Raw genomic sequence first — 11,088 nt, 5'->3', positions numbered from 1 at the left:
ACATTGTAGGAAAAATAATGAGGATTTTTTTCGTTCTGAAAACATGAATGGAGGTGATCTTTTTTCTTTTCTGTTCTGAATATGTTATATAAGAGCATGATTTACTTTTGATGAATACCACTGATGTTAATAGACACTGAATTAGCCTAAAAACACAATAAAAGAAGTGGTTCATAATTTAGATTCAGACTTTGAACTCTGCTGTTAAAACTTACATAACACAAGATGCAAAGAACAAAATGTTAGAAAAATGTCCTGTAGAAATGAAAGCACTCAAGATGCCCTGAGAACTTTAACTTGGTCAATATTGCCATGCCCTGCTTTATAAATCATGTACTGCAAACTGTGAACAAGTGAGAGCTCCAGCTGGATCCCACTCACAGTCTAATCCAAGCAGGAAAGAAGAAAAAGAGTTCTGTGTGGGCCATTCAGAGGAAAGGACAAACACTCAAATGTGCTGATATGGAATCTAGATGACTAAACTCATTAAACTTTCCAGCTCTGCAAAGCATAATAGCAAATGTAAAAGAAATGTGGACAGCACCAGCAATGGAAATGGGAATCAGTAGCAAGATGGTTGTCTCCTTTTCAGCCCTCATGTAAAGTGTCTGATGATAAAAACTGCTAAAATGAACTTTAAGGGTATTGCAATCTTTGGAAAGAAGTAACCATGTTACTGGGTTACAACTAAGACACCAAAATATTAAATAAAATAGGAGTCTTCACTTAGGGACTGTTAGACCATCACACAAAAAATTGTATTTATGATATTTATGTTTAATTATATGTAATATTTTTGTATTTATATGCTTGGATCAATTTAGATTGTTAACGACAGCCCCCACAAATAAAAAGCCAAATCTAGGAACTTTATCAAATTATCAAATCTAGGAAGTTAATCAAATTCCTATGTTCTACCTCCCTATTGCAGCCGGTTTCTCTCCTAGCCAGCGGCCGTGGGCCACCAGAGGGAGCCTGCATAACTTCACAAACTGCTCAAGCACAGTGAGAGTGACAGAAGGAGAACGGGCTGAGTTGTTCCTGTAGATCCTGAAGAGGACATCTGAAGCCTTCCCGGGTTCCACCGAAACCTTTCACATAGAACCCAGGCTTCATGGGGTATTATTTTGCTGCTTCAATGTGGAAAAGATAGGAAGCTGTTCAAAGTGAATGAAGACGGTGAAAAAAGTTGCAGTAATCACATTGAAAAGGGGACAACAAAACAAATAACTATTTCAGCTTCATATAAAATTAGTAAAACAGGAAAAGAAAAATTTACAGTATTAATTCCATCCCATTTCTCTTTTGTTCTGTCAGTGTAAGGCCTAATCTCCCTACACTGGAAAAGACTTCAGAAAAAGAATTCTCTCACTTTTTATAGGCACAGTATAGATAGAATGAATAAAAAACAAGTGATAGACTATGTACTTGTAATTCTCCAAATATTTGATATTGCTTTAAAAATGTCTTTACGAATAAAAAAAAATACTTTTAATTATTCTAAAAATAAGAAAACTGAACACAGCTTAATAATGCATTTACTACTTTCACCATCCACTGATCAGTGGATGCTCTTTTGAAGAAGATTTGTCCTTTGAATACCTTGCATTTACAGTCATAGCATTCTAAATGCATTCAATAATTTCTTTTCAAGTAGCCCTGTGAAATGCCAGGTTGATGTTTATGAAAGTGGTAAGATTTATGGAGTGCTCTTTCAGAACAAATTAGAAATTTCCTGTGATGACTTTATTGGAAAAAGATCAAAGAAACATCTCTCTAATAGTATTGATGGTTGTTTTGATGGTAACTGTGTACTTTCCTGCAGAACACGGGAATGAAGAAACATCCAAAGGGAAGTGATGAAAGGGGCAAGAGAGGAGAGATGAAAGGGAAATGATGGCAGAAGGCCACTGAGAGGAAACCACGTGCAGTGGTAAAAGAGGAAACAGAAAGGACGACGTGCGTCTTGAATTTGATCTGTTATACAACATCCACCAGTGAAACTATTGGTGGCCACTAACACCTGATGAGAGAAGCCTGTAGCCTTCTTGAATTGTGACTTGACAGCCAAGTCAACCATTCTTATTGTCTGTAACAGAGCAGCATGAAAAGGTGGCCATGCATTCCCTCCCTGCATGCCAGACGGCAGCTAAGCTCATTAGGGGCCTACATCCAGGCTGTGATTTCTTCTGAACAGTAACTGTTGGATGTATGGAAAAAGTCAAAAGATAAATGTCTCGAGTCTGACAATTAGTAGGAACAAAAGAGCTATCCTACAGTCAAGTGTCTTCACTCACCCTTGACTCCAGCTACTCCTAGGCTGCCATAAAATGTGTTTGCTTACTCTATTTTATAAGTCCTTAAGAGCTTTATGTATTTTTCCCAATGTATCCCCTACTATAAATGCCTTGGATGATTGGAAAAACAGCTACAGGCCATAAAAAGTTAAAAGGGTGAAGAAATAGTCATTATGATTGGGGCAGTTTTCAAATTAAAAGTTTAAATCTGTTGGGAAACTATAATTTCAAGCATATTTCTTCCATTTCCTACCAGCTACAACATCAACGATTGGAAGAATGATAGCTAAGAACTTTCAATTTAAAAGACGTCCAATAATGCCTCATCTTGACCAGAGAACATCCCTGTGCCATGACTAGAACAGCCTCAGTTTAATTGCTTCTGCAACATTGTCAATTTGTTGCATTATTGGAAAACATTCATAGTATTCAATATTTTTTTCTTATGGGTCAAATATTACAGTCTATAAAGCCCAGGAGAATCACAGTTTTCACTTCTCAAGAAACTGAAGCTTTTGTGTAGTGCAGTTCTGACTTACATCTAAGAGCACCCAGGATTGGAGAAGAAAGGAATTAGAAAGGCTCGGACAGAATTTGTGTACTTTAAGTTTTGTGTGATTCTTCTGGGCCAGGCACAAGTTGAGGGCTTCCTCTCTGCCTATTTGATTTTCTGATGACTTTCATTTTTCAGTTGGAGGTGGTAGCACCCTACTGACATATTTTACCCGAAGCAATACAGAATTCAGAGCCTCTGAAGAGTGGCAAACACCACATAAAGGATTTATTATATTTTTTCCATCTGACTCTTCTGTTGGACATTTCAAGTGGCCAAGTTACTAAAAAACTTTACAGAAAACAAAGAATGCTCTTCACTGAGCATTTTAGTTGCTGCATTGGAAGACTCTGTATTGCTCGGATCTAAAGATTTGACTCAGACAAGTCAGTGGTATCTTCGGTTCTTACTTTGCTAATCCAGGTAATAAAAGGACTTTGAAGGCAGCAGAGGAGGTATTTTAAGGGCCCCAAACCATGTGAATACAAACCTGTCTATTTGAGCTCTGACATCATGGCCACTTTACAGTGAGACATGCCTATCTCTTCACTCAGATGATGCTTCTTTGCACATTTAGTGTATTTTACAGGTTTCTTCTGTTCTCTCCCTTGCCCTGAAACACTGAAATGTTGAGTCACTGTGTCCCACCTAACATACAACACAAGTGATGCTCTGTACCCACCTGCCTTCTTACAGCCATCAACCCATTTAAATAAAGAGCAGAAATTGACAAACAGGAAAACGTGGAGTAGGTTAATTTAAAAAGAGCTTAGACTTAAAATTTTTGTTTCCTGCAATGTTTAAATGATCCGATTATCTCCTAAGAGATATCTCCTTGGACTAGTTTCACATTACAAATTGCACTGGTGGCTCTGGACTCAGGTTGGAATTTGGAACACTCTAAGTTTGAGAGATTCAAATTTAAACCTTCCACACCACTTGTAACCTAAGTATTTCGATGTCACCCTGGTTTTTCTGAGTTTTTTAAAGCCTTTTGATTTTCATAAAATGGAGTCAGACTTTTTAGCTACTGTACAATATTAGGAGCAGTTTCTGCTTTTTCTCATACATGTAACATAAACAAATCCTTTGTTTTTCATTGTCTGTCCTTTGTTTGTATATTTCTAACCTGAAAGCAATTGTAACTGACAGTTGGTCTGGCCATTCGGCTGGGAGGTGAAAACTCCAGGAGCCAATCCACAGCCAGACCCACAAATGTATAGAAAGTAAGAAATAAACAGGCAAAGGGGCTCTCGGCCTTGGCTCAGCCTTGGGCTCTCTTGGAGGAACAACTCTGCCCTGTGAAATCTCTCATCTCCGTGTGATTGCTTTGCGTATCCTGATCACATTTCAGTGTACCAGTATGTTTTGATATCAAATTGCATTTGCATGTATTTTTAATATTTATACAAAAATATCTGACTGGATGAATTGTTTTGTTGATAGAAACACCTGATGGGACCTATTACAACATACTAATAATGGGAACTGTCTGCTGTACTTAAAAAGGAAAGGATTTTCCCTTACAGTTTAACTGAAATGGAGAGGGGGCAGAATATAATCCTCACTGAGTAAGGAAGTAACTCAGCAAAGGCAGTGTATGTGTGTACTTCATAAAGGTATCACTTTTCTTTCCAAATATAAAGTAACAGCTTTGGATGTGGGAAGGAGTGCTGTGTCTAGTCATTTAAAAATATGGCCAATATTTATAGCATTCATATTTTCTCATTTTTAGATCTCTACTTAAGCATAATAGTCTACCATATGCATAACTGCCTAACTGCCTAACCCAAAATTATTTTCCTCTTCAATTTTTAGAGGATAAACAGAAGAGGCACACAAAATCATTATGTGTAACCAAACATCCTGTGTGCATTATGTACAGCACATCTATGCAATATCCACAGATCTACATAAATCTATGTATATGGTGTTGACACTTTATGAGAAACAAAATAAATACAAAAAGCCGCTTAGAAGGGCTTGATTCAAACACCAAAATTCCTCTAATGTATTTCAATTCTGAGCCCTGATTTTATTTAATGAAAAATACAAAGGTCTACCATACTTTATTGTATTCATTAAGTATTGTCCAAACATGAGTGGTTCAGATACAAAATAGGTAAGACGTGTGGTGTAACATGAGTTTAGATGGCAAGAAATGCACCAAATTATTCATGAAGAGCATAGAAATTGAAGCATAATAAATGTCTGACTATTATTCTATGAACACCATTTATCCTACACAATTGTTTCAAAAACGTTTTAAAGTGTATACAAATAAATATATGAATATGTATACATGCATGTGGATAAACATTTTTCTATACAAATATAAACATCCATTTTTATATTCTGACATTTACGTTTTCATCCTTCTGAAAGCATATATGTTGTCAGTGGACTTGATAAACTACATAGGTTTCAAAAGTAAAGAACAGAGAAAGTTGAGAAATAGAATGATCAATAAAGCAAAATTACAGAAAAAACAGCTGTCTGGAATACAATTATGCCATTGTTTTTAGGTTTACTATTGCCTGGCTTTTTAAGCTAAATCTTTCATTTCTAATTGCTTTAGTCAAACACCAGGAAAAAGACATTGCACCATAGCTTCCACCTACGCTGTCTACCTCAACAATAACTACTATTCTTCTCTTAAAACAGCACTGGCCGCAACCACAGCCAAAACCCATATGACTAAATGGCTCCTCAGTATGCACCATAATTCGAATTCTGGGGATAAAATCCTGGCTTTGAGGATTTCAAATACACAATATTGCATACAGTTGCTGAGCATTGTGTCTCATCTTCCACATTCTGCACAAGCATAATGGGTGAAAAGGCTCAGAGGAACAATTGTTATTTTTCTCTATCATAAATGTCAGCAACTGACTGTTTTCATTGTGTAGCTTTTACTGCATTACTTGCTTGGTGTCCAATAATCCCTACAAGCCATGATGCTGGAGTTTCACATCCCTGAGCCACTTTCACACAGCCCACAAACCACTCAGCATCCTGCTGTCACAACAGTTATTTCCAAAAAAACTGGTTTGAAACAATGTATTTAAAAAGGCAAGGCCCACAGAACTGCTCCACGCTGACAGAAAGACCAGCACAATTTATTCTGGAGCAAGGGAATGTGACATGGAAAGTCAACATTGCCTGAGTCCTTTGATTTGGTATCTGCACATGCACCATAAAACTGCACATGTGACAGGAAACAGCATAAATTGCTTATAGGATGGGTGGGTGAGAAATATGGCTCCAGTACAAGATTATACATACATGTATATACTCCTCCATGTAGGAACTGATAAAAGAAGGTGTGATGTGTTACTGATAAAGGAGAAAAATGAACATCTATTGTCCCCTGGAGCACACAAAAGCAGGAAGGAAAGGTACCATAAGTCTGCATTGGACGTCTGTACGTCCAGTCCAGAACATTATCCCTGACAGTAGTAAGCGTCAGAATTTTGAAATAAAAGTGATTGACATTGTCTAGATCTAAAGTCTTGTCCTAAGTTCAGTATCCCAGATTCAATGTCATTTTCAAAGTTTTTATTTCTAAGTACTATAACTTCAGACGTGTTTCCATGAATTTTCAGATCTGCATAATTTTTGACCTTGATGACACTCTAGCTAGAAGCCGCATGAAAATATTTAATGAAAGTCACTTTGCTGACCTATGACTCAGAGGGGTAGCTCTGAATCACTGTGCCTCTGAGGGTTACTCACAGGGTATGACAAGGACAGCTTCTGGCAACACGGGCTTCCCAGGAACTGGAAATAGAAAAAGCTCAGATGTTTCCTCTGCCCTACAGTGCCACATCCTTTTTCACTCTGACGTAGCCCTTGCCCTCTTCCTGAGCTGGTCATACACTCATGCCCTGGTGCACCACAGCTTGCTCTGACCCTGCAGCAATCCCCTGCCGTGCCTGGGCTAGGTCAACACTGGCAGCCACGACCTACCAGCTTCTCTAAAAGGCATCAGAAGGAGGCAGCAGTTAAGAAGGGCTAAAGAAGACAGAGGGGAGCGGAGTAGTGAGGGATGGAGACAACTATTGTGCTTCATCTTTAGAAGCTTTGGAAATCCTGCAGGTTTTGCCTGGTTGGGGTCCCCCTGCTGTCAACCGCTGCAAAGCAGCCAAAGGTGGGCCTGTTGTGGGTCAAAGTTAAAAGCCCATCCAAGTAGCATTACAGGGTGATCGCATTGCTGATTGTGCTGACTGCAAGGGCAGCCTGCCATCAGCATAAATCACAATAGACACTGCTGAATCAGCTCCTTCTCTAAGGAAAATTAAGCCAAGAAACCTATAAATCCCAGCAGCTACCCCACTACAGTCCAAAAGAATTACACAAGCTTTCTCCCCCTAACTCCTTTCTTCCATTTTCATTTACTCAGCAATGAAATGCAGGGAGATTATTCATCAGAAAGGAACTCATTCAAATATTAACATGAGGGCTGTTTGGTAGCTGGGCTCAGATTCATAAACAAGTTGTCTGCATTTAAGGAAGGAGTTAATAAGGGAGCTACTTCCAAGCACAGGACTATTCAATAGGGGGGAAATCATTGGCTCATCAGCAGATGCTACCCTTTTTACCTTCTTATCACTCAAGGAAAATAAATGGTCGTTACTCTTATTGCCTGAGATGAGTAATAATTAGACATCAATTTTTATTCTAACATACCATGTATGCACATTGGGAAGTTGAGTCTTGCTGTGATAATTCCCCTGGATCTTTGGAAATTTTTCTTAAAGAAGCTGTGACAAGATCTGGTCTGTGAGACAATATACACCTCAGATCTGTACAGGTTCTAAAGGTGGCCTGTTCCTCAGATAGTGATTTCTCTGTTTCCAGTGCATAAGCTATAGGATAAATGAAGCTCTCATTCTAGTCTGGGTTTTGTATCTTGCATTTATCTTCATTTATATTGCCTGACTTTTGCATGAGATTTATAGCCCAGCTGTGCAACCATCCCAGCATGAAGCATTCTGTCAGTAAAAATGAAAAGCTATGAACACGTATTACAGTAGCAGTTACAACTGATTCATAGAATGTAAACAAACACAAAACCATCTGTAGTTCTCCATGTAAAACTAGTTAAAAATAAAGTACAGAATTGGGCAGACATATTCTGATTGCTGTTAGATTTGTGATTGTAGACATATGCCAGATATTAGGCTTTATTCAGTTTTGCCTTACACAACAAAGGCTGTTTTTTCAAATTCAAGGTTCAAGCACATCCTCAGATTACAAGGAACAAGCAATGGACATTCTCCATGTTCACTCTTTAGGGTGGGTCTACCATCACTAGCCAACATCTCATCAGTTTATGATAGGCTGTTTCCACTTTAACTTAAAAGGAATTGATGCTAAATATGTCTTGCTGTGATTACGTGCTTTGTTATGTATCTCTGATTTTATTTTAGAAGCTTAGCTATTAAGAATACCAGGCAATTTTGAGCAACTTCATCAGTTGCCCTCTAAACCTGTAATCCAGAATTACTCTAACAGGCAACTATGACACCCATCGAACAACATTAATCTATTGCAAAGAGGGGGAATGGGAAGACAGAGAAAAGGACAGACAGACAGATTTCCTAGTGTTAACTGTGTCATGTGTGAAATTACATAATTTAGGCTAAGCATGAGACAAATATTTCTTCATGTTATTTTCGTGTGTGCAATGGAAAATAAAACATCCCCTTCATTCTTGTTCACACCTCCTCTTCATAGAGCAGAACACCAGCTGCCCACTCTAATAGGAGAAGGTTATGGACATTTTGTGCACCAAAATGCCAGCCATAAATAAAATGGCAGAATTTTATTGCATTCTGTCTGGGTTATATAGTCCCCCAAACTGAAATATGTTCTCCAGTGGCCTAGATATCAGGGTGTAGATGATCTTCAGTTTTTAATTAATAATACATAGTGCAGAATCTGAAAGGCTATCTATAATTTATGCATCAGTGTCTCAAAAGCAGTTATTCATACATTATATATTCAGACAGAAAATTATCTTGCTTTTATTTTTCAATAAAAAGTATAAGATGTTACTACGTACCCTCCAAAATGGAACAATGCTACCCAGAGCTTTCTGGCTCTCAAAAATGCCAGGTTCCACTGGGCTCACAGTGCTAAAAGAGGCTAAAGGTGCAAAAGCATTACTCACTGAGCATCTCCCCCTCTCTTCAATTGGGCTTTTAAAAATGATCAGGCCACTTCTTGCATAAGTGTTAATTTACCCACAGAGGAACATATAATTTGATAAGAATAAGTTTATCAAAAGGGAAGGATATTATTTAACAATAAGGGGTTTCCAAACTGGACTTAAGAAAAACTGATTATGATAATATACCACAAGAGTTCTATAAAACAGAGGGCCAAAAAATAATTTTAAAAGCACAAATATATGCAAAACTATAGCATATAAGTCATGTTGAATATTAACAGTCATTCACATCATGCTGCCCTATTTTCCAAGCACCCACCTACTTATGGGCACTTCAAAAAGGAAAAATTAAAAAAAATGCATACTGTATATGCCAAATGTGTAATTTTAAAAGTTGCTTTCAATGCTGAATTTTCTCCCTATCTCTAGTAAGCTGCAAAGCTAAAAAACCCTGTGTTTTCTCATTCTCTCTATCAAGCCACAAAGCCTAAAATAGTGATATCAGGGTACATGGTGCAAAGAAAGTCAGTCTCAGACACCTCAGTCTTTGCACTTTTATGTGTAGAACAATGTAGGCAAGATGCCAACAGGATCCAATGAGCCCTCCCTCCCGCCTCAGGTGCTGGAGAAGTCATTTCTGGGAGGCTGGAAGTTCCAGCAGTCTGACAGACCATCTGGACTCTTTCTTTCCAGGACAGAGGAAAATTACTCATATTTATGACTGCTTTGCTGCAGCTCCACCAGAGTGGATGTAGCACCAATGAAAAAAATCACTTTTTTCAGACTCGCCCCTCTTCCATGTTCTACACTACTAAAAATCTGTTTTCTTTTTTCCACTCAGAAGTACTGAAAACAGACCAGCCTCAACAGAGAATCAGAGTGATTGAAATAAGAAATATTTTCCAGTATCATAAAGGCAAAGAGATGATAAACCAATTAATATTTGTGATGCATCTGGACATGTGATGATTTATATGTAGTGAGACTGTGAGGTAGGAGATCAGAATTCAAAAGACAACTTTCAGCAAAGTGAGAAAAGGCGTATCAACCCACACAGAAAGGAGGTATAAAATTACATTTTTTAAAACTTGGATTTAAAGTTACAATTGGAACTTTATTATCTTAGACCTATATTATTTTGGAGAAAACAAAACAAACAGTTCAGCGTGACCTACAAGCAAACAATTTAGAAGAGGAACATAAATACTTGAGATTCATGTGCTTCACTTTCCTCTATGAAGTCATAGAATGGTTTGGGTTGAAAGAGCCCTTAAAGTTCATATTGTTCCATGCTGTGGGCATGGACACCTTTCACTAGACCAGATTGTCTGAAGCACCATCCAACCTGGCCTGGGAAATCCCAACACCTAGTAAGAACATTTTGAAGATTAGAAGGAAAAAATTACAACTGGGTAGGAAGAATCCCACTGTGACCCAAAATGTCACTATCTGTGAGACAACGTAACCTTGAGAAGACATTGCTTCTTCCTTATTGTAAAAACATACCAGAAGGAGCAGTCCATTTCCAGTCACTTGTGCCACATAAACTGCCAGAGCTATTGATGGATTTAAGGTGGGTACAATGGTCTCCACTGGTACAGCAACACACGTTTTTTCACTACTCCACAGCTACAGGCAGTGCAAGTCATTTTGGCAACAGGAAGATGTGGAAAAGCAAGTCTGAATGGTTGCAGAGCACCATTAAACATCCAGAACACACAATTTGGACTGAAGACAGTACAGCTGAATTTTAAAACACCAGCTCTATTCTGCATGTAGTTTGGCTGCTGGAACTTAACAGATAATGATTATTAATTATAAGTTAACAGTAATGGACTAAGCAAGGAGGGCCTGCTGGTTTGGTGTTGAAGAGTCCTGAGACCAGCTTGAACAAACTACCTCAAATCACAAATATCACAATTCCAAGAAAGGTACTTCCTGACTGAGGCAAACAGCAGCAGGGATGAGCAGGCACTGAGATGGAAGTGAGAGTCAGAAGTGTTGAACAGAAGAAACCGAAGACCTGGTAACAGCTCTTCCAGCAATAAAGTATCCTTTGCTGA

The sequence above is a fragment of the Hirundo rustica genome, chromosome 5 (genome assembly GCF_015227805.2).
Source record: "Hirundo rustica isolate bHirRus1 chromosome 5, bHirRus1.pri.v3, whole genome shotgun sequence".
Taxonomy (NCBI): Eukaryota; Metazoa; Chordata; class Aves; order Passeriformes; family Hirundinidae; genus Hirundo; species Hirundo rustica.
The sequence above is the reverse complement of the archived record's forward strand: the minus strand, read 5'-3'. Positions refer to the sequence as shown.